We start from the raw sequence: 25,203 nt of genomic DNA, 5'->3' as shown, positions 1-25,203 counted from the left end.
AATAAAGGACGAGTGTGTGAATCAAGATCTGGTGAACTATATTTATGAGTGACGTCCCTTATATACAATTAATAAGACTGTGCCGCCTGGAAATTCCTCCATAGTGACACACCCCTATTGCTGTGAGCTCTAAAGAAGTAATACGAGAAAGTATTAGTGATATTCCCCCACTCACGCTGCCTGTAAATCTTGTACAACACTCTCTCGTCCCAGTATCTAGTGTAAGTGTAAATCAAGAATAAAATCAGTTACCAAAGTCCCTTTGCTAGTGGAAAACGTGCAATTCTCATTGTTAATCCTTGCCTCTCTCCAGTATTACCATAACTCCCTCCTAGCCGTCACAAGTCACTCCTCGCACCTTCCCCCTTTTCTCCCCCCCCTTGTGGGACTCACTCCCCGCGCCTTCCACGGGGATACACTAGGATTGATTGTGTTGGCATTAATATCAGATGAGCAAGTATCCTGCGAGATACACATGTCCTAGATAAGGTTTTATATTGCTATATATATTATGTTGTAATATCTACTGATTTGTCCTGTGTCTGATTGTGGTAATATACGTGTAAAGGTTATTGCCTACAGTTTCTGTGTCCTGCCTCTCTTTATTGCACTAAGCTCCGGTCTCGAAAGAGGACCCCGCTCCACGTTAGGTGTATTAGGAACGAGGAGTCGAGCCTATTTACACCTAGCATTACACTGGTGGCCAGCGGTGGTTCTAGACCCGTGCGTAAAAGAGAGGTAATCAGGCATATTTGGCACAATGGCAACTAAACCGCACATTCAGTTACCCAAATTTGACCCCGATCAGTATGATATACACACATATCTGGCAATAATTAAACCCTTACTGGATATTGGCTTTGAAAATGACCAGCAGAAAATTGCAGTCACACTAACACTATTGGGTAAAACGGCGGCGAACATAGCACCGAAAATCGTCCCAGAACTCACCTGGCAGAACTTTACAAAGTTCACTGTACAAACCATCACCCCATCATTAGGGAAAGTGGTGGCTCTATCCCAATTGGATAGTTTTTTATTCGACAGGGATTTAGATAATACCCTGATACAGGCAAGACGCCTGGTTACTGCTGCCTACCCGGAGGCAGATGAGGAAACCCGGGATCAGCATACATTTAACACTCTGCTCAGAGTGCTCCCGAGTGTTGTTAAGCAACACTTCACTATCCATGACCCAACAGGAGACATGGATAGAGATATACAGCTGATACAACGCCTCCTGACCGCCTGCCCTTCACAGCAAATCAATGTTGTTAAGAAATTCCCCACCCGACCCCCGGCTCCCCCAGGCACACCACGTCCACCTCTGCCTCACACCAGCCCGACCCCGGCGCCTAGCCCGCCCAGGGCACACCCCTCCCATCGGCGCCCCGCCCCGCGAGAAAACCCGAACCTAATTCTTGTCAACCCGTGGGAATTCACAGCCTGCAACTCCCGCTGCCCCCTTCATGACATACGGGACCAGCTTAAAGCTGCTCGCCGCAGAATCACAGCCCCGGGTTCGCGTAAAGTGTCCGCCTTAGAAGGCGAGGCCCCAGGGGACGAGCTGATGCCCATAGACGAGCCCCATTCAGGAGAACTGGAGCAGGAACAGGAGAATGAAAGCCCTAGCCAGCTGGATTTTTAGGCCCGCCCCCGCACCAACCTACAGTGGCAGGGGCCATTACCCCTAAGTATCGCCCCCCAGTATACCACAAGATGAAAATAAACGGCGTGAAGGCCAGACTGCTAGTCGATACGGGAGCGGCCAGGTCCTGCCTTTACAGCCACTATTTCTCCCGCTACAAATCACGGTTTGGCCCACTCCGCCCTACTACCACTCACCTTGTGGACGCCGGGGATGGCCCCCTGCCCATCCGTGGGGAAACTCGGGCCCTACGGGTCGACACCCACCAGCCAGTGTCCACCCAACACCCATTCATCATTTTTGATTCCTCCTGCCGGAGTTATGACGGGTATTTAGGACTGGACTTGCTCCAAAAACTCGGAGCCACGATTGACTGTCGCCACCGACAACTTCAGTTCTGCCCCCCACCCCGTTCCACCCCAACCGTTTGCACATGCACGCTGCAGCCCCGGCCGGAGGATTCGCCCCCTTCCTCCCCCCAGTGCCCCCCTTCCCCCCCTTCCCCCTCCCCCCTCTCCTCCCCTTCCCGTGCCTTTCCACCCCACTCCTGCTCCTTCTTTCCCTGCCACCATCTCCATTGCTGCTACCATCCCCTCCCACCATGAGGCTTGGGTGCCCCTTAAAAGGCCCTCAGGTCCCTCCATTTTGTTCTCCCCCCTCCTCCCCTCCGGAGCCCTTTCTGCCTGCCTTGTGTCCCCCACCTTCCTCCCACCCCACCACGCCGCCATCCGCATCGCCAATCTCGCCCCGTCCCCTCTCACCCTCCCCAAAGGGCTTATCATCGGAGAGATGGAGGAAGCCGAGCCCTGTGCCCCATCCTCCTCCCACCTCCCCACCCCTCTACCCCCCATCCCCGACCATCTCTCCGACCAGTAGTCAGACACCCTACGCCGCCTCCTCCTGGATTTCCAGGATTTGTTTGCGACAGGACCAGCAGATATAGGACATACCACGCGTACCTGTCGCATGAAATTCATATGACAGGACCACCTATACGACAAGCATCCCGATGTAAGAACCCCCGACAGAGAGAAGAGGAGGACCGCCAGGTGCGCGAAATGGTAGAGGCAGGTGTTATTTCCCCCTCCACCAGCCCATGGTCCTCCCCCGTCGTTCTAGTAAAAAAGAAAGATGGCACGATGCGATTTTGTAACAACTACTGCCATGTGAACGACGTCACCATTAAAGATGCCACCCCCCTCCCCCTCATTGACGATTCCCTAGACTCCCTCTATGGGGCATCTTGGTTTTTTACCCTCGACCTCCAGTCTGGATACTGGCAGGTCCCCGTCCATCTGGACCATCAAGGCAAGACGACCTTTTCCACCAGTAATGGCAAACATTACGAATTTAATGTTCTGCCATTCGGCCTCTGCAACCCCCCTGCCACTTTCTCCAGACTAATGGAATCTGTCTTGAGTGGCCTCACTTGGGAAATATGTTTAGCTTATCTTGACGACGTCATTGTTTTTAGCCAGACCTGGGCTGACCACTTGCAGCGCCTCCGTCGAGTTTTCACCAGAATTCGCCAGGCAGGCCTCAAGCTACATCCTTCTAAATGTGTCCTAGCCGCTAAAACCGTCTCGTTCCTGGGGCATACTATTTCCCAAGCAGGAATTTCCCCAGATCCCGACAAGCTCCGTGCCATATCGGACATACCGCCGCCGCAGGATGTCCATGGCATCCGCGCCTTCCTGGGACTCACGTCCTATTACCGTAACTTCGTGAAGGGATTCGCGCAGATTGCCAAGCCTCTTCACGATTTGATATGGAAAGGGAAACCTTTTCTCTGGACCGAGGACCGGCGAGCTGCATTTCAACAGCTAAAAGACAAGCTCGTCTCTGCCCCCATTGTAGCCTTCCCCAACTATGCCCTCCCTTTTCGCCTCTACACCGATGTGTCCCTTACCGTGATAGGCGCCGTCCTAGCCCAGGTACAGGCCAGCAGAGAACACATCATTGCCTGCGCCAGTCACACTCTAAATCCGGCTGAAAAGAATTATGCCGCCACCAAGCGAGAATGCCTCGGCAAAATCTGGGCCATCCAATATTTTAGGGCTTATCTTTTCAGGACCCAAGTCACGATAATCACTGACCACCAATCACTCCAGTGGTTACGCCAGTCGGACTCCCATAACGCCCAACTCGTCAAGTGGCGCGACACCCTAGAGGAGTTTCAGTATGAAATTTCATACCGGCCCGGAAAGCTCCACACCAATGCAGATGCCCTCTCCCGCCTCCCCATCCACGCGGTACAACCAGACCCAGGCCTCCTACAACTCTGGCCCCCCTGGATCCCTGCCCACCTATTCCCTAAGCTATGCCGACAGGGCGACCACCTCCTAACCCCGTCTGGGCATATCCTCTTGGCCCCCGATGTGGCACGTGACACCCTGCGCCACCTCCATGCCCACAACGGCATCCACTTGGGCACCAAAAAATTATTACAGGTGTTCAACCACATTTACTGGGCCCCAAATCCCTCCACCCTCGCCAAGGAAATTATCCAGACTTGCCACGCCTGCATGCTTGGAAAAGATATCACCCGGATCGCCGGGCCATCAGGCCATATCACCGCCCACAAGCCCTGGCAACTCCTGGCGATCGATGTAGTAGGCCCTCTTCCCCCCAAATCTGCATATAAATACGTGATCACTTTTGTAGACACATATTCAAAATTCGTAGTAGCCTGCCCGGCTAAGGAACATCATGCCGTCGCTGTCGCCGATGCCCTTCTCCAACACGTGTTCCCTTAATTTGGCATCCCACAAGCCATCCATTCCAATAATGCCCCCGAGTTCTCCAGAAAAGTCTGGGAGGAGCTAACCAGGATTTTCGGATATAAGATCTCCCACTCCTCACCATACTGGCCTCAAGGGAACGCCGTATGTGAACGTAGCCATCGTACCCTTATCAATCAGCTACGCACCCGAATCGAGGCTACAAAGAACGACGATTGGCCGGCACATGGATGACCTTATTCACTATTATTCCAGCCATAACGTTAGGATAAAGAAAAGTGTATTAACAGGGATCCACCTCAGAGCCTTGAGGCTTTACAGTGAGGATCATTTGAAAGATGAATTCCAGTACATAGGTGGCACATTTTCTAAACTGAAGTACCCAAAACACATGTTCTCCAGTGCCAGAAAACATGCCAGGGCTATCAGGGAATGGGCAACGGCTGGAAATCCAGTGATGAGACACGCATTATCCTGTCCAATAACAGTAGCAACAACATTGCACGGTTTTTAAGAAAATCAGGAACTGAGGTGGCTTTTAAGACATCTTAGACAGTGGGTGATCTGGTCAGACACAAGGTACGAACCAGCAACACAGGCGAGAGAGATTGTTACTCCATTCCATGTGCAGTATGTGATAAGGTCTACAGAGGTAAAACAGGGAGTGATTTGGAAGAGAGAATTAAAATGCGTGACTTAAAGAACAGTGCCCCCGAAATATACCATAGTACCCCCGACGACAGGGCAAGCCAAACACAGCTCAGTATGCCCGAGGATGCGCCGACACTCCCACACGGACCCCACGGGGTAGCCGCCACCAGTCACCACCACTCCCGGCAACAGCAACATATGTCAGCCCGGGCCGTGCGCCCCTGTGTCACGCAGCTACCATGCCGTCGCTGCCGTAGGAGAAGGACACTACCTTCACGGAGTGGAATTGTTGAGTTAGCTAGGGGTGGAGTTGTAAAAGACGCTCCAGATGGCGCCCCTCTGGTAGAGACGATCAATGGTCTCTCCCATCCTCGTGAGATGATCTATGGTCGCTCCGAAAGTGCTCCAAATAGAGACGATCTATGGTTGCTCCGAGAGTGTCGTGGTAGAGACGACCTATTGTCACTCCCTTCCTCGTGAGACAACCTATTGTCGCTCCGAGGGTGTGCAGAGAGAGGTAAGGAGAGAGACGTCCCTACGGCAGGAGACTGGAGCCCAGGCTTCCTGTCCCAGAGTGACCCAGACAGGCCTCACAGCCTCCCCTGGTCTCTGTTCCCTACGCCTGGCTCTAGAGCAGACGCACCTGACGGACCCCAGTGGAAGTCGCTGCAGCAGCCCTCCCCTGTCGGCGCCCCTAGACGCTGGAGACCGCAGTCCACAGTCTCTCTCGGTTCTCCCCAGGACGCCCGGGCGCGACCTCCCTACGCCCCCACAACGCCGTGAGGCCCTCACGACCGGCCGGGACTTATCACAGAGGTTCCTGGAGCTATTCGGCCCCAGTCCCGAGGGCCACACGCCTGAGCCAAGCCCGGAAGTCACGGGAAGCCCAGGACGCGAGAGGGCGCCCTTACGAGTTATCCCGTGCCCTCTTGGCACGCCTCGCATCGGTGGTGCCCCTAGCCCGGCAGGATCGCCGACGACATGTTCCTGCCTATCCCCCTGATGAACACGTGTGATACTGTAGTACGAGTGATTTAGGTTAAGTGTGATTTCCGCTAATGTAAGTATTGTGCAGTGATTTCATATAGTGAATATCGGGGTAAATAAGATCACAGTGAGAAGTTAAAGGACGAGGGTGACATCCCTGTTATACAATTAATAAGCCTGTGACGCCTGGAGATTTCCCTATAAAGACATACCCCCATTACTGTGAAGGAATATTGTGAAAGGGAGTATTAATGGTATTCTCTCCCTCCCCCACGCTACCCATAAATCTTGTTTATCACCCTCTCTCACTCCAATATCCCGAGTAAGTGTGAATCAAGAATAAAATCAATTACCAAAGTCCCTTGGCTAGTGGAAACCATGTAAACTTCACGGCTAATATCTGCCGCTCTCCAGTATTACCATAACTTTCCCCTAGCCGTCAAAAGCCACTCCCCGCACCTCCCCTATCTCCTCGTGAGATTCAACACCTCTCCCGCGCCCCCGCGCGCGCCTATATTTATCGCACTTTTGATACACTAGGATTGATTGTGTTGTCATTACTATCAGAGAAGCAAGTATCCTGCGAGATACACATATCCTAGATAAGGTTTTATATTGCTATATATTGTGATGTAATATCTGCTGATTTGTCCTGTGTCTGATTGTGGTAATATACGTGTAAAGGTTATTGCCTAGAGTTTTTGTGTCCTGCCTCTCTTTATTGCACTAGCTCCGGTCTCGAAAGAGGACCCCGCTACACGTTAGGTGAAATAGGAACGAGAAGTTGAGGCTAATTTCACCTAGCATTACAAGAATAAAAAATATATATGTAAGCAATGAACAGGTACAACACCAACAACGCTTGTGTAACACATATTTAATACAGGTCATGTAATGAATTAGCATAATGCAAAAATTTTGCACAAGGAAGCAGACTTAAAAAGACGCAGATGTCTTTAGAAAGCTGTTATAGTATATTCCAGTACCAATGAACAGAACAACGGATCTTATCACCTATCGAATTCTGTGGTCAAGATATTGTCAATAGGAAATTTTCCTCACACCACCCTCCCTAAACTCAAAACAGCACCCCTCTTTCCCATCCATCCCCATCCCCTCTCTTCACCCAGCTTCACACACACACACATTCAGATACAAATCTCTCTCTCTCTCTCTCTCTCTCTCTCTCTCTCTCTCTCTCTCTCACACACACACACACACACACACACACACACACACACACACACACACACAAATTTAGGGATCTGTACGATAAATATGGTTTAAGACACAGGACAGTACGAGCTTGACTCATTCCTGTAAAGATACAATTAGGTAAGGTAAGAACATATATACACACACACACATTTAAATACAAATCACACACACACACACACACACACACACACACACACCTGTGCTGGGATCGGCAATCTCTTTCCCCCTGTGATCTCTATTTCCTTACCCAACATTCCCACTCCTGAAGGACTCCCCATTTCACCTGTCCCTTGTTTCTTTCCTTTCCCTCCGTCTTTGTGCCGTGATCTGTAATTCCCTTCCCCTGTGACCTCACCTTCCTTACCCCATCTGCCTCAATACCGCCCCCAGCCAATACCTCCCCCCCCCCTCAAACTTCCACTGCCTTCTGCTATACGAGTATATATAGGAAAATTAATGTGGTGTATATTCAGCAATTGTGTTCTGAGGAAGCCACAGGCCGAAACGTCAATACACACTAATAAGTCCCACATCGGTGTTCTTTCAATTTGTCAACGAACTGTTCAGATACGAAGATAATTTCCAACACTTCCCCCTGCCGTTGATTATATTTCAGGTGGTCCAAGCTCAGGCTCTAATCTGCGCAAGCGGTGACATCTTGTGAAGCTTATTGTAATTATTGCATACAGTAGACTGAGAATCTCAAACTTACATATTTATATAGACGTAATATGAGGATTATTCGTATAACTCTAAAGTATGTCGATCGTTCACTTAAGGTCATTAGGCAATTATATAAATGCCAATGTCTCGTATGTAGCCCTATGTTAAACGATGAATTAAAAGATCGTACATCGCCTGATTGGCGTTTCAGTATATTTATATTTTTTCAGTTAATGCCCACTATTTGATGCCATATTTTACATTTATTATAAAAACAATAAACCACCATCACTTTTAAAACTCTTATAATTACAAGACTAGTGTACTTGCTAAATAAACTGGTATGTACATAAATGACGGGGAATCGTCCTGACGGCGAAAAGTCCTGACGGCGACTTGTCTTGTTATTGTTGTGACGGCGACTTGACTTGACGGCGACTTGTCCCGAAACCAGGTGTACTTGATCATTTCCCCGTCAGGGCGATCGTGTGGAAGGTGTTCACAGCGTCATTCAAGGATACACACCACCAGTAAGTTACTGTGTTAGCCATGTCTGATAAGCTAAATTATAAATGTATACAGATCCCATTAATTCTTTACCAAACGGGCGCGGCTATTCCATATTTTCTATGGAATGTTTCACAGGTTACTTATTATACCTGGATTACCGCAGCTACTGATTTTTATAAACCTGCCTCTAAAAGCTATAAGTGAGGCTTTAGAAAGTGTAAATATTTCGCCGTGTGCCAGTAGCCGGCCATATTTAACATTCATGATGTGCATTTTTAGATTTGAGAGCTGGCTGGTAAACGTAACTTACGTAAGTGGGGTGAGGTTAGATTAGGTTAAGTTGGGTTCAATTATTAAGTTTGCAGTATTATTTGACAAGTTGCCAATATGCGGTTCAGGGATGTTACCAGCATAAACGCATAGCGGGATACATAACTCTAAGGTAAGTATTCCGCTGCAGCAGGTTAGGTTAGGTTAGGTTAGCTCCAGAAAAAGTTACTGCACAACCTGGGGGGTGTATTGGCAATTTGTAAAAATGTACCAAGTTTGCCATCGCTTTGACACGGGACCCACTGACGCTTCCAGTTGGAACGATGGTTGGTAAACAGTGCAGGCAGTTGGAGAGACTGTCGGTAAACATTGCCGTGGGTGACCTGGCTGCTTCCTTAACTACTCAAAGTAAGGAATACTGTATTTTGTCTTTTTCCAATCACCTCATGCAGTCACAATTCAACAGTTAACCATCTGGGTTGCATATGTACCAAAATTACTTACCTTCAGATTGTGAGTTTGTTATAATACAGGTGGAGTTGCCTTGCCTGTTTGCTAAAGAATTACCTTGTATGCTTGTTTGGATCATTTTGGTTTTAATGTTTCATTCCTTTTCAAAGACTTTTTAAGCTCTTGTCAATTTTTGTGTGGTGTAGTAATTATCCAGTTAAACGTAGCCTCCGCTTTACTTGAACCAGTAGAAGGACCTTACCAATTCAATTCATATTCCTCCAGTTTGTTTTCTGTATTATTATGACTGTTTTCAGGGTGGTAAATTACCTTTTCCTGCTGGAAAAGTTCCCACTGTTTTTATCATCACTTTCCTAAAGCCGTACCTACGATTGTTTGTCGTACTCTCCGTACTCAAAGGTGGTTTTTGTTTCCCAGCTTTCCAACTGGAGGTTAGGTTAGGTTAGATTAAATTATTAGGTACAGTTAAGGTAGGTTAGGTTAGGTCAGATTAAATTAAATTATTAGGTACAGTTAAGGTAGGTTAGATTAAATTAAATTATGGGGTACAGTTAAGGTAGGTTAGGTTAGGTTAGATTAAATTAAATTATTAGGTACAGTTAAGGTAGGTTAGGTTAGGTCAGATTAAATTAAATTATTAGGTACAGTTAAGGTAGGTTAGGTTAGGTTAGATTAAATTAAAGTATTGGGTACAGCTAAGCTAGATTAGGTTAGGTTTCGTTAACACTTAGGTTAGGACAGTCACTTCCGCTATTACAGTCAACAAATCAAACTAGTTGACACAGCAGAACATAGCTAAAACCAGTGGAGAAACAGATTTTGCATAAACATTTATGTACCACCCCAGAAATAATCAGAAAAATATGTATACCGTCACAGACTATCAGGAAGAAGAACTGGTTTGGTAAGGCACTTTTTCTGCGTCAGATAAAGTGTGTGTGGATGTGGAATTTCCGCGAATGTTTGGTGTGCTCTCCTCTAAATGCCTCTACAGCTGCAAATCACCCCGTGTGCAAGTGTGCACAAACTGTACCGTAAACTGGGGTGAATTCGGACGTTTTTTTTGTTTTTTTGTACCATGTAATCAAGTTTTTAGTTCAGTCCAAGATCTTAAGTATTGTATGTGGGGCTGGTCCACTAGGGTATCGAATCATAGCAGTCAAAAATGTTAAATGTTTCATATAATTATAGCAAATATAGTAATGGGTGTCCGAATTTGTACTCAAACCTTGGTGAATTCGGACACACTGTATAAATTCGTACATAAATAGAAAATGAATGCAGATGACTACCCTGGGGTCCCAGTTTAGTCTCGGCCGCATGTGGGGCCATTTCGGACATTTTGGGGCTTTTAAAAAAGTGGTCTTCTTCCAGTACAAAAATAATGTCACTCCCTGACAAAATAACCTAATGACTCTAATAATATATGAACACAATAGCCATTAAGTTTTTCTTTGGTTTAAATAAAAAAGAACACCTGTAGATAATATAAATCTCGCTACAAACCTTAGTCCTGTATTTACTTAACAATCATTTCTGACTAAGAATATGATTATTTGGCTTTACCATTTTCTTGCTTGTTTTAAGTTTTACTTAACAATATTATCATATTATAAAGGTACATTTTACTTATTAGTTAATGTTAATATCAGCAATTTAAGACCCATATTACGAGGAACTTATTTAAATTAATCTAGGCACTTTCAAAATCACAACTAAAATGCTAACAAGTTTTTCACCCAGCTCTGCCTTGAGCACAGATATTAGCACATAAAGAGAATCATAATTCATGTTCTCCTCGAAATTAACAAAGAATGTTTATCAACGCTTCAAACCCATCCTCTCTCTAATCTATCCTTCCCTTGAACCCTCTCACTCCCTCTCTTATCCCTTCCACCCTCTCTCTCTCTCTCTCTCTCATCAAACACTTCCTTCCACCATTATCACCCCTATCTCCCTAACTCTTACTCATCTCATTCTACTGTGGCCAGCATTTGACATTCACATCAAATATCATTCGTTCTCTCTTGTCTAGTTTTGGTTCATCTACATACATCACAATATCAGAATCATCTATTTCACAATTGTCATCACCAGGAACATTTGAATTTACAAAGACATTTGTGGTCCCAGAAACATGCTTTAAAAAGCGAACTTTAAGGGTAGGGGAGACGGCAATGATTACTGCCATATAATATTTTTTCTTCTTCTTCCTCTCATCACACACTTGTACTATAACCCACTCATGAAGGTTTGGTTTGCGGACCTCTTCCTCTCTTCGGTCACCTTCTTCCTCATCTGCTGATCCTGCAATCTCTGTTACATCTGCTGCCGCTTCTTTTGCTTCACTGGCTCCCTGTCTCTCACTTTCCGTGTCCCCTTTACTGTCCACTTCTGTGGTCTCATTTTCTGTTACTGTTGATTCAGCTATTAGCTCTCTCTCTATTAGCTCATGTTCCTCATGGATATGTGATGACTGTGTTGGTATGTTCTGTGTTGATTTCGCTAGAAGTTTTACAGGCTGCTTAGAATTTGCTGTCTTTTTTCTCTTCTGTTGAGGTCTTCCAGCACTTGTTCCTGAAGTGGGAGCTCTTGAAGTTGATGGCAGATTCTCGGATATTGTTGCAGGTTCATTTGGATCTGAATTGTTATTACTGTCAATTTAAGATCCAACATCAGCACCCCCTGTAAGTCTTCTAGCTTTAACACTTTTTCCAGGAGCAACAGTTATCTTCCTTTTCTTGCCATGGGTTGGTGTAGAAGTGGATGTGCCATATCTAAATGAGGACAGGAGTTTTAATAGAGACTCGTCAAGAGCTGTCCCTGCTGAAATGTTGGGTGTGGAACTACTGCAAGGGGTGTCACCAGCATCATCCTGGTGGCTTGGAGGGTTAACTGCAGGCCCAACTGTAGTGTTTCTAGACCCATTTGACTGTTCTGGTGGTTTATTTCTATCTCTGCCGGCATCTGGGACACGAGATAAAACTGCTTTTGCATTCAGAGGGAAAATTCCACACTTTCTAAATCCACTCCAAATATTCTGCTTGATATTTTTTTGAAGTCTTTCCATAAGTCTTGGTAGCTGCTTTGGGAACTCGGCTTTGGGGAGTGAAGGATATTTTCTACCTAAAGAGGTTGCAGAAGCACAAAATCTATATTATTTTCCTCACAGGCTGAGACAACAGCTACACTTATGTGGCTGGCAAGATTGTCTCCAATGATAACTTTCTTTCCCATCAGTCGTTTTGTGTAGGGGATAATAATTTTGAAGAACCAATCTTCAAATGTGGTTCCATCAAACCAGCCGCTGTCAGTCCTGTTATAACGTGCATTTGGAGGACCGCCTTCTGTCCAGGTGTCGTACAGATGTTTGGACTTGTAGACTACATAGGGGGGTAAAAGATTTCCTGATGCAGTGCATGCAAACATAATTGATGTGGATGCCTTGGTTGAATTCATTACCCTCTCGGGATACTTACCTCCTCTACGGACAATTACCTTCTTTCGCCCTGGGTCATCCGAGAGGCTAGTTTCATCGTAATTTCTTATATTCTCGGGTGGTACATCCCTCACTGTCTTTTCGAGGTTTTTGAAGTAAGAGCTGATAATTTCAGGGGTGACTGAAGCTCGGGACACTTTTACATTTTGACAAGCGTTGAGAAATTTCATTTTTGTGATGCTTCAGGAAACTGCGTGCCCAATCGTAGCCTGGGAGATTGTTTTTAAACCTCCTAATTGTTATGCCACGTCTGTCTAGATAGGTTTTAATGAAGATACGTAGCTCAAAAGTATCAAATGGAAATACCCAGTCTGAAATAGTTCTTAGACGCTTAACAATTATATCTTCAACATCTGCAGTAAGAGAAGTTTGTCCACCTTGCTTTTTAGGATGCTTCCTCGTGACAGCATCATTCAGAGTGCTTTTAGCAAATCCATACTTAACTGCAGCTTGTCTTACACTTAATTTTCCACTTGAAATATATGCACAGGCTTGCTGGAATTTCCCCATATCTTTTTCACAATGATAAGGTCCTCGATCTCCACCAGTTCCTTTCTTATATGTTCGAGTCATTGGGTGTCCTTGCTTAAACAGGTAGTACCATAACAGCTCAAAAATATACCTGTAAATGACACATATGAACCCAATTACACACAATATCCACATCTGGCAAATTGTAGGCAAAAGTATGTTGTAAAAAAAGTTATTTTTTTGTCCATACTCCCCCTGTCCGAATTGACCCCAATGTCCGAATTGACTCCAATTTGCATAAAAATTTTAAAAAATTAATTAAATGTCCAATTATGAGATTAATTGAGGAGATAATGCCAATTACTTACTTTGCACTTTTACACTACTCATGAAAGTACGTCTGAGCACGGAAGACTTTCCTGCACCTATTCATCAATACTTCTGCCAAAGAAAGTTTGCCATTGTTACGAATTTCATTCTTTTTACATATGTTTGCTTTTTAGTATATATTAGGTATGTGCCACATGATATATTAAAGATCTCTATACACAAAGTACAGTAAAGAATAACAAAGAATTGAGCACAAACAGATTTCTAATACGTTTATTCATTAATTTTTAATTAATTTAAATAACTTTTTATTACAATAATGTCCGAATTCGCCCCATGTCCGAATTCATCCCAGTTTACGGTACCTAGTAAACCATATCTGGGATCTGAAAGCAGCATAAAATATCATAAATAGTAACAGACCAACTGTATAAAAAGTTTAATTAAGAACAAATAAGTTCTGATTGGGTATGGTTGTACTAAGTCAGGGTAAATATGTACTTGGTGACTTCCACAGACTCTCACAATCGGTTGCTAATTCACTCATCTAACAGCACAGCAATGCACTTGTTACCTTTGAACACGTGAGAGCACAAGTATTGGGGTACAATAACAAAATTACGAGAGGTTTGGTGTGGCAGCGTAAAGGCAGTGAAGCGACCCCGACAGTGGCAGGACACAGACTGAGGGAGAGACAGAGGAGCGCAGGAGCGCGGTGGTTTGGTGCAGGCCTGGTTTGGCGCGAAATGACCCACGAGCATCTGCATTGCTACACTTTGCGGCTGTGAACGGAATCTTGGCTCCACAGAGGGGCAATCCGTGAATCTGTGAGGCCCACAAAAGTTGAATCTGCAAATGTTGAGGGCTGCCTATACTGTATGTGTGTATGTACAGTGCTGTACATTACATTTCCATTCGGTATGGGTATTCATTTCAATACCACAGTTAACCACTTTAGCCAAGCAGCCCTATTGGGATAGGTTAGGTATGGTAAGGTCAGGTAAAGATCTATCTGTCTATTGCCAGATGCCTCAATCCTGTACAGGGTGGCCACAAACAAATCACCTCCATGTCACCCTGTCCCCCACCATTTCACTGCCCTGGTCCCAACTCACACACCCCTCTCTCATATACCTCACCACCCCATCCCTCCATCTCATCCTTGGCCTCCTTCTCCCTCTCCCCCCCTCCACCTCACTCACATACACTCTCCTCATCAGTCTCTCACCCTCCATCCTCTCCACATGGCCAAACCACCTCAGTGTGTTCTTCCTAATGCTGCCTATTACATCCACACCACAACGCTCCTTTATATCCTCATTTGTCAGCCTGTCTCTCCATGTGACTCCACAGGCTCCTCTTAAATAACTCATTTCCACTGCTCTCACTCTTGATTTGTGTCCTTCCAGCAATATCCAAGCTTCACTTCCATACGTTAGAGTTGGTATCACAGTACTGTCATGTAGTAACTTTTTCACTTCCATGCTCACTTCACTGTTTCTTATCACTGCTTTCAAGGAACCAACAACCTTTCTTTCTTGTTGCACCCTTTCAAGCACTTCACCCTCCAAACTTCCATCCTTACTCATCACACTACCCAAGTACTTAAACCTACTCACATTTTCCAATTCCTCACCATCCAACCTCACTGTACATTCACTGACTTCACCTCTCTCAAAGACCATCACTTTACTCTTCCCTGCATTCACCTTTAGATTCCGCTTGTTACACACTCTCCCAAACTCATCCACCAAGCCTTGCAGCTCTCCTTCGTCTTCGCTCAACAACACAGTATCATCTGCAAACAACAGTACAGGGAGTTTCCAAACACCACCCTCTCTCACCAGGGCTACTCCAGCATCCACTACCCTACCTTGTACCTCTTTTATTACCCCATCCATGTACAGATTGAACAACCATGGAGACATGACACATCCCTGTTTCAATACAGCCTTCAAAGAGAAAAATTCACTCAGTTCACCATCCACACGCACTTCAGCCTTAGCACCATCATACATACTCTTCACAGCATTCAACAACTTCCCATCTACACCATATATTCTTCATACTTTCCACAATCCTTGTTTATCCACCCTGTCATATGCTTTCTCCAAATCCATGAAAGCCACATACAACTTCTTTCACTTCTCTAGAAACTTTTCCACTAAAGATCTAAGAATGAATATCTGATCTACACAACCTCTTCCCTTCCTAAAGCCTCCCTGTTCTTCTCAAACTAATTCCTCTGTTCTTTCCCTGACTCTGTCAATAAGTATCCTACCATACACTTTTCCTATTACACTAAGAAGACAAATGCCCCTATGATTACCACACACTTCTTTTTCCACTTTCCCTATGTACAAGGGAATAATTAAAGATACGGTAACCTATAATAAAGATAACCTGTGTAATTTTGCCTGGGAAACACATTGAGCATATCTTCGAGAAAATCCTATGTTTTTTTTTTTTTTTAAAGGACAAGGCGAGCGTAGTTCCTGGCTGAGGGCTACAGGTGGCCACTGCACGTGTAACACAGACCACAAACCACCAATACATGTTCAGTGACAGCACCCATCCGCCTCTTTACCGAAGGTCGAAATTTGCGCAGCCACTGGGAGACAAACACACAAAAAAGAGAGAGAGAGAGAGAGAGAGAGAGAGAGATTCCTTCCCATGGTATGATTACAATATTAGTGCACTAATTTATGTACCATAGCATATGATAGTACTGTACTGTACACAGTACAGTACTGTATTTGTGTATGTATAATACAATACTGTACGATACACTTCCCTTTGGTATGGGTTAGTTTTGGTAAGGTTAGGTAAAGATAACCTATGTAATTTTGCCTGGGAAACACGTTGATCATATCTTCAAGAAATTCTATGGTTGTTTTTGAACGGAGGAGGCGAGCATTGTTCCTGGCTGGGGGGTACTGGTGGCCACCACGCATCTAACACAGACCACAAGCCACCAGTACATGTATGGTAAAACCACCTGTTTGCCTCTACACTGAATGGTGGGAGTCCCTTGGCCTCTGGGATTAGTGCAGAAACCCCCCACCACACGCACCTGTCCACTTCCCTACCAAATGGTCAGAGTCGCCTGACGGGCTGCATTAGTCATACACTGGCTGAGGTGGTGATGTACTGGTCAGCTGATGTTGCCATCAGGTACTAACCATTGCCTGGGCAAACAGAAGTGAAGCTTATATGCAGATGTTAGTTTGCCCGTGTTGCTTCCTCTGTGTGATATGGTAGCACTGTACTGCTTGCTGACGAACAGAAGCCCACACCTCAGTTCCTGCCCTTTCTGCTCCTCATGAGTGGTAGCACTTGCAACAATGGCTGTGATTGTGGTTGTGTTTGTGGTGGTACCCTGCCTTCTTCAGCTTGTGGCCCTGCTCTGTTGTATTCTCATGTGTGTGGTGATGGCCCCATCACCGCCTGAGAAGCGGAAGAGGAAGGTTCTGAGTCTGGAGAAGAAACACGAGATATTGGGCAAAGTTGACGGAGGCTGGAACACAGGATGCATCCTTCACAAATATGATCTAACCCATTCAACATTGTTCGATATCAAGAAGTCACACGAGAGGCTTATGCAGTACGGACAGGACTTTGCCGAAAGCAAACATCACGGCGACAGGAAGCTAATGGCCTAGGCCCGGCACGCCATTATTGACGAGTCGACACTGATGTGGTTTCGTCAGCAATGTGGTGCCGGGTTACCAGTGCGTGGGGCTGAGGTGAAGGCTGCTGCTGAGAAGTTTGCATGCCTGCACAACATGCAAGACTTCGAGGCGTCCGAGGGATGGCTCTTTTGTTCCACGCTTTGCCATGGATTTCCTGGCTGTAAGGCACATGGCGAGGCCTTGGACACGGCAGTGGAGGAAGCAGTCCTGTTTTGCCAGAAAGTGCAGCGCCTGATCAAGGACGAGGGCCTTGCCCCTGGCCAAGTCTATAATGGTGATGAAACTGGTCTGTTCTACTGCTCCTTGCCCACCAACACCCTGGCCGAGGGAAGGGAGGATACTGTGCCTGGTTGGAAGTTGTCTGAACAACGTGTCTCTGTTTTGTGCTGTGCCAATGCTAATGGGACGCACCGACTCTAACCTATTGTTGTTGGGCATGCAAAACAACCACATTGTCTCCGTGGGTTGATGGATAGCCTGCCTGTTGTGTGGTACCATTCTGTGAAGGCCTGGTTTACCGCTAAGATCTTCAGAGATTGGTTCCACAGCCATTTCGTCAAGGAGGTTATCCGTTATCAAACGGAGATCCTTGGAATCGCTCATGACCAGGTGAAGGCACTCCTGCTCCTGGACAATGCCCCTGCGCATCCGTCTGAGAAGGATTTGGTTGCTTTTGACGGGCGAATTAGGTGCATGTTTCTGCCACCTAATATGACTGCTCTGATTCAACCAATAGACTAGGGTGTTATCATGGCTGCAAAGAGACTGTCCCTGAATGAAATGATGGTGGTACTGGAGGATGAGGACGCGGTCGAGGACACGTGGGGAGCAGACGTTGCAGAATCTTCAGTGTTACAACCTGAAGTCTGCAGTGTTCAACTGGGTGAACACATGGATGGAAGTCTCTGTCAGAACCCTCGAAAGCGGTTGGTCTTGTCTCCTTCAGGGAATTGAAGCCGAGCACGACTTCGAGGGGTTTGATGTGGATGATTTCCACAGCTGCGTTAGAACAACAGGAGAGCAGGTGGATGTCGATGACATGCAGGAGTGGCTGGATGACAACAGCGGCGATCCTGGTTATGAGACCATGTCTAATGATGAGATCGCCACTGCTGCCTCTGCAGGCATAGAAGAGGACAGCGGGGCCGACGAGGACATGGATGAGGTCCCTGACTCACTACCTTCTGCATCTCCTTCAATCCCTCATCGCAGTGTCATCTGTGGTTACCTGGAGGGGTGCTGGAGCATGCCGAGCACCCACACTGTGACAGGGAGGTGGTGCCGCTTCACATGGCGATGAGCTGCAGGGAGTCCAGGATGCTGTCATCCTCCGGCAGCATTGACAGTTGTATCGTCAGACCAAGATCGACTCATTCTTCAAGCCTGCTACCCCCACGAGTGCCAGCCCATTGTCGCCACCACCACCACCAGCTCGTTTCCTGCCTTCACCTTCGGACCCGCAACCGAGCATGTCGACGGCTGTTGAGTCTCCGTTGGACATAAGTTTGCAGCTGTCTTCGGAGTCTCCTGAGATGGGTAGGCCACCATCACTGCACTGCACATCACCACTCATCACCCAGCTCCATCAGGTTGAGGATGACGAGGAGGAGGTTCTAGACCTTTGTTAGGCGCTAGTGTTTGCCGCTACACCACACGGTACAACCTGCTGGAGGTGGCGAGTTACGAAGCCTGGCGGCAGCGCACTGGGTGGTTAAGTACCCCATCCGAATGTTTTTTGGTAGGTAACTTTAGGTTTCTTTCATAGTTTCCTTAGTGCTAAAATTTATTTAAGATATTCTTATGTGTGTTTTGAGGTCACAATTTGGCAGAGTGACCCGAAAACAGTGCCAAAAATAGGAGGGGTACTGTACATACAGTAGTGTTTTTTTTGTTTTCATTTTTTTTTTTTTTTTTTTGCATGGTTTTCTTGGTGTTGGAAATTATTTTGGATATTGCTATGTATGTTTTGATGTCAAAGTATGCCAGAATGACTGGAAAACACTGCCAAAATAAGGAGGGGTACTGTACATACAGTAGTGTTTAGGTACCGTAGGGTGGTTTTTGGTTTTCAGTGTTTTTTCTTTTTTTTGCATGTTTTCTTCATGTTGAAAACTATTTTGGATAATGCTGTGTATGTTTTGATGTCAAAATATGCCAGAATGACTGGAAAACAGTGCTAGAATAAGGAGGGGTATTGAACATACAGTAGTGTATGGGTAGGGTGTTTTTTGGTTATCATTGGTTTCTCTGCATGGTTTTCTTGGTGTTTACCATTACTTTTGATATGCCTATGTGTGTTTTGATGTCTAAATATGCCTGAATGACCGGATAACACTGCTAAATTAAGCACAGGTACTGTACAAATAGGTTAAGTATAGGTTGGAAGTGGGTATAGGTAGGGTCTGGGTATGGTAGGGGAATAGTGTTCATTATCCAGATGTTGCCACTACCCGGACATGCCTTTGGCTCAATGGTATTATGTCCGGATAAATGAGGAATTACTGTACCTTGATTTTTAGGGGGATGGCGCTTGTGTATCATACTCCACACGGGACCTTATTTGTCCGTTGTGGATAGGTTTGGCATATATCTATCTATCTATTGCCAGACGCCATAATTAATACACATAAATAATTTGGGAGGAGCCGGTGGAGTCACATGGAGAGAAAGACTGACAAATGAGGAAGTAAAGGAGCGTTGTGGTGTGGATGTGGATGTGACAGGAAGTGTTAGGAGAAACACATTAAGCTGGTTTGGCCATGTGGAGAGGATGGAGAGTGGGAGACTGATGAGGAGAGTGTATGTGAGTGAGGTGGAGGGGGGGAGGGAGGGGGATGCCAAGGATGAGATGGAGGGATGGAGTGGGGAGGTATATGAGAGAGGGGTGTGTGAGGTGGGAGCAGGGCAATGAAATGGCAGGGGACAGGGCAACATGGAAGCTATTTGTTTGTGGCCACCCCTTACGGGATTGAGGCATCTGGCAATAGACAGATAGATAGAATTTGGGATTTTTTTTTTTTTACCTCACCTGTGTTTTTATGTTTGATTTATTATTGGTTCAAATGAAACATTTTCATGTTTCAATTTTTTAAATGATCATTTTTATTGGAAATGCCTTATCTTGCTGTTTTCAACCCCCTCCCCCATTCCCATGGCAAAAAAAAGTATTTCTGACAAAAATGGTTATTTAAAAATTGATCCAAAGAAATGAAAACTCACTATAAAAAAATAGCCATGGCAAAACCAGGGCCAGTATTTATCAGTAGCTGGGAACATTCACAAGGGGCCTGGTGAATTTGCAAGCCAGTGAACCATTCACAAATTTGTGAACGACCATAAGAGTTATTTATCAACCTTGTATTTACCTAGTTGTGATATACAGGAAATGAGCTATGCTCTTGGGGTCCCGTCTCTTTTTCTCGTTAAGTCAAATTTTGCTTTGAACTCGTTTAAGTTTTTAGACTGGACGATCTCTTTGTCCAGGGTGTTCCACAGGTCTATGCATCTATATGGAAAGCTATATTTCTTGATATCCTTCAAACAACTTGGTTGTTTCAGTTTCATTCCATGTCCTCTTGTTACTTTCCCATCCCATACAAACAGATAATTTTTATCAATTTTATCTCTTCCTATCATGGCCCTGAACACTGCAATCATGTCCCCTTTCTCTCCTTTCTTTTAGTGTAGGCAGGTCCAGCTTTTCCAGCCTTTCTCCATCAGACAGATATGCCAGGCTGGGGACCATCTTGGTTGCTGTTCTTTGTATTCTCTCAATCTTATTTATGTCTTTCTTCTTGTGTGGGGACCACACTACTGTCACATATTCCAGCCTGGGGCGGATCATGGCCACTATCAATTTTTTCATCATTTCCTCATCCATGTAATGGAATGCCACTCGTATGTTAGTCAACAGATTGTACGCCTCTCTAACTATCTTGTTATTGTGTTTTTCCGGTGACAAAGTATCCTGGACCAGCACTCCCAAATCTTTCTCTTCTCTCACTTTTTTTATTGGTTCATTACATACCATATAATTCAGTGATGACCTCTTGCTACCCTTACCCATTTCCAGTATCTTACATTTTTTTGCTTTAAATTTCATTTCCCACATCTAGCTCCAATCTTGGATCGTGTTCAGGTCTTCCTGCAGCATTTTACAGTCTTCCTCTACGTGTACTCTCCTCAAGATCTTTGCATCACCAGCAAACAGACTTGCGTAACTGTTCACTCCATTTACCATATCATTTACATAAATCAGGAACATTACTGGCGCTAACACCGAGCCCTGTGGGACTCCACTTGTTACTTCCCTCCATCCAGACAGCTTGTCCTTTATTACTGTCCTCATTTGTCTGTCTCTTAAGAAGTCACACATTCACTCCAGGACGTTTCCCTTCAGTTCTCCTATATGTTCCAATTTCCACATTAGTTGCTTGTGGGGTACCTTGTCAAAGGCTTTCTCCAGATCTAGATACACACAATCCACCCAGCTGTCTCTCTCCTGTAACACATCAAACACTTTTGAGTAAAAGCTCAACAAGTTGGAAACACATGACCTTCCACTTCTGAATCCAAACTGGCTCTCAGCCAATATGTTCGTCTCCTTCAGATATTTTATCCATCTGTCTTTCAGGATTCTCTCACACAATTTTGCAACTACACTGGTCAGGGACCAGCATAGTTGTGAAGTGCTCCTAATGCTGTGAACTCACCCCAGCGGCATGGCAAGTCTGTTCTCAGCGCAGGCATCTTTTAAGGAGTTGGGAGGTGTTCACAAGAGGTGAGTCAGCAACGGGATAAGTGTAAACATTTGACCACTGCATACACCAGTTCAATGCTGGGAATGCTACTAATAAAAAAGTAGCGGTGCTCCCATTCCCGTTACTAGCTCAAAAAAGTAGTGGCGTTACTGGTTTCGCTACTTGGTACAACATGTAGCGGTGCTCCCGCTACGTTGGATAAGAAAAAGGTAGAAGAAGGAAAGGTTAACAAAACTCTGTGATATAGCAATACGCTATATACTGTTTTGATAATATTAGTCATTGTGGGTGGTTATGTTGTGTACCAGTAATGTCATTATATACTTATTTTGAAAAAAAAAAAAAAAAACATCATATACATGTCAGTGTCACTTTAATGAAGCTTAGAGCTGAAGGTACAGGAAAAAGCTATTTACTGTATAATGTAACAAATGTTCTTTGACATTGTTACCTACTATACCTACTGAAAGAAACATAAGTAAATAAAAGGCAAAAAAATGTGGCCTACCATTGATACATATTATATAGATTTATTATATTTTGTATCTATCTATCTATCTATCTATTGCCAGATGCCTGAATCCCGTTCTGGGTGTTCACAAACAAATCGACTCCACGTCGCCCTGTACCCAGCCATTTCACTGCCTTGCTCCCAACTCACACTCCCCTCTCTCATATACCTCTCCACCCCATCCCTCCATCTCATCCTCGGCCTCCCCCTCCCTCTTCCCTCCTCCACCTCCCTCTTCCCCCCTCCACCTCACTCACATACACTCTCTTCGTCAGTCTTTCACCCTCCATCCTCTCCACATGGCCAAACCCACCTCAGTGTATTCTTCTTAACGCTTCCTATCACATCCACATCCACACCACAACGCTTCTTTATATCCTCATTTGTCAGCCTGTCTCTCCATGTGACTCCACAGGCTCCTCTTAAATAACTCATTTCCACTGCTCTCACTCTTGACTTGTGTCCTTTCAGTAACGTCCAAGCTTCACTTCCATACGTTAGAGTTGGTATCACAATACTGTCATGTATAACTTTTTCAGTTCCATGCTCACTTCCCTGTTTCTTATCACTGCTTTCAAGGAACCAGCAACCTTTCTTCCCTGCTGTATCCTTTCAAGCACTTCACCCTCCAAACGTCCATCCTTACTCATCACACAACCCAAGTACTTAAACGTAATCACATTTTCCAATTCCTCACCATCCACTCTCGCTCTACATGCACTGACTTCACCTCTCTCAAAGACCATCACTATACTCTTCCCTACATTCACCATTAGATTCCATTTCTTACACACTCTCCCAAACTCATCCACCAAGTCTTGCAGCTCTCCTTCGTCTTCATTCAACAACACATTATCATCTGCAAAGAACAGTACAGGGAGTTTCCAAACACTACCCTCTCTCACCAGGGCCACTCCGATATCCACTACCCTACCTTGTACCTCTTTTATTACCCCATCCATGTACAGATTGAACAACCATGGAGACATGACACATCCCTGTTTCATCCCAGCCTTCAAAGAGAAAAATTCACTCAGTTCACCATTCACACGCACTGCAGCCTTAGCACCATCATACATACTCTTCACAGCATTCAACAACTTCCCGTCTACACCATATATTCTTAATACTTTCCACAATCCTTGTCTATCGAGCCTGTCATATGCTTTCTCCAAATCCATGAAAGCCTCATACAACTTCTTTCCCTTCTCTAGAAACTTTTCTACTAAAGATCTAAGAATGAATATCTGATCTACACAACCTCTTCCCTTCCTAAGGCCTCCCTGTTCTTCTCCAACTAATTTCTCTGTTCTTTCTCTAACTCTGTCAATAAGTATCTTACCATACACTTTTCCTCTTATACTAAGAAGACAAATGCCCCTATGATTACAACACACTTCTTTTTCCCCTTTTCCTTTGTCTATCTATCTATCTATTGCCAGACGCCTCAATCCCGTTTGGGGTGGCCACAAACAAATCGCCTCCAAGTCGCTCTGTCCCCCGCCATTTCACTGCCCTGCTCCCAACTCACATCCCCCTCTCTCATATACCTTTCCACCCCATCCCTCCATCTCATCCTCGGCCTCTCCCTCCCTCTTCCCCTCTCCACCTCACTCACATACACTCTCTTCGTCAGTCTTTCACCCTCCATCCTCTCCACATGGCCAAACCACCTCAGTGTGTTCCTCATAATGCTTCCTATCACATCCACATCCACACCACAACGCTCCTTTATATCCTCATTCGTCAGCCTGTCTCTCCACGTTACTCCACAGGCTCCTCTTAAATAACTCATTTCCGCTGCTCTCACTCTTGACTTGTGTCCTTCCAACAATGTCCAAGCTTCACTTCCGTACGTTAGAGTTGGTATCATAATACTGTCATGTAGTAACTTTTTCACTTCCATGCTCACTTCCCTGTTTCTTATCACTGCTTTCAAAGAACCAGCAACCTTTCTTCCCTGCTGTACCCTTTCAAGCACTTCACCCTCCAAACCTCGATCCTTACTCATTACACTACCCAAGTACTTAAACGTACTCACATTTTCCAATTCCTCACCATCCAACCTCGCTGTGCATTCACTAACTTCACCTCTCTCAAAGACCATCACTTTACTCTTCCCTACATTCACCTTTAGATTCCGTTTCTTACACACTCTCTCAAACTCATCCACCAAGCCTTGCAGCTCCCCTTCGTCTTCACTCAACAACACAGTATCATCTTCAAACAACAGTACAGGGAGTTTCCAAACACTATCCTCTCTCACCAGGGCCACTCCAACATCCACTACCCTACCTTGTACCTCTTTTATTACCCCATCCATGTACAGATTGAACAACCATGGAGACATGACACATCCCTGTTTCAAACCAACTTTCAAAGAGAAAAATTCACTTAGTTCACCATCCACACGCACTGCAGCCTTCGCACCATCATACATACTCTTCACAGCATTCAACAACTTCCCATCTACTCCATATATTCTTAACACTTTCCACAATCCTTGTCTATCCACCCTGTCATATGCTTTCTCCAAATCCATGAAAGCTGCATACAACTTCTTTCCCTTCTCTAGAAACTTTTCCACTAAAGATCTAAGAATGAATATCTGATCTACACAACCTCTTCCCTTCCTAAAGCCTCCCTGTTCTTCTCCAACTAATTTCTCTGTTCTTTCTCTAACTCTGTCTATAAGTATCCTACCATACACTTTTCCTGTTATACTAAGAAGACAAATGCCCCTATGATTACCACACACTTCTTTTTCCCCTTTTCCTTTGT

The sequence above is a fragment of the Coenobita brevimanus genome, chromosome 48 (assembly GCF_032717465.1).
Source record: "Coenobita brevimanus isolate Jiangsu-jjx chromosome 48, ASM3271746v2, whole genome shotgun sequence".
Classification (NCBI taxonomy): Eukaryota; Metazoa; Arthropoda; class Malacostraca; order Decapoda; family Coenobitidae; genus Coenobita; species Coenobita brevimanus.
The sequence above is the reverse complement of the archived record's forward strand: the minus strand, read 5'-3'. Positions refer to the sequence as shown.